The 416-nt window shown below is 50.2% G+C and overlaps 1 protein-coding gene across 2 annotated transcripts in view; it reads left to right on the forward strand.

Annotated features, from left to right (window-relative positions):
* The window catches only part of crocc (ciliary rootlet coiled-coil, rootletin), a 25,930-nt gene that overhangs the window by 12,092 nt on the left and 13,422 nt on the right, over positions 1-416 (forward strand). The window lies entirely within an intron of this gene.

Genomic DNA, 416 nt, shown 5'->3' on the forward strand with positions numbered 1-416 from the left:
CATGAATGAGAGAGTGAGACGGGTGCATGAATGAGAGAGTGAGACGGGTGCATGAATGAGAGAGTGAGACGGGTGCATGAATGAGAGAGTGAGACGGGTGCATGAATGAGAGAGTGAGACGGGTGCATGAATGAGAGAGTGAGACGGGTGCATGAATGAGAGAGTGAGACGGGTGCATGAATGAGAGAGTGATACAGGTGCATGAATGAGAGAGTGAGACAGGTGCATGAATGAGAGAGTGAGACGGGTACATGAATGAGAGAGTGAGACGGGTACATGAATGACAGAGAGACGGGTACATGAATGAGAGAGTGAGACGGGTGCATGAATGATAGAGTGAGACGGGTGCATGAATGAGAGTGAGACGGGTGCATGAATGAGAGAGAGACGTGGGCATGAATGAGAGAGACACGGGT

Source organism: Sinocyclocheilus anshuiensis, unplaced genomic scaffold (genome assembly GCF_001515605.1).
Source record: "Sinocyclocheilus anshuiensis isolate Anshui unplaced genomic scaffold, SAMN03320099.WGS_v1.1 scaffold1849, whole genome shotgun sequence".
Taxonomy (NCBI): Eukaryota; Metazoa; Chordata; class Actinopteri; order Cypriniformes; family Cyprinidae; genus Sinocyclocheilus; species Sinocyclocheilus anshuiensis.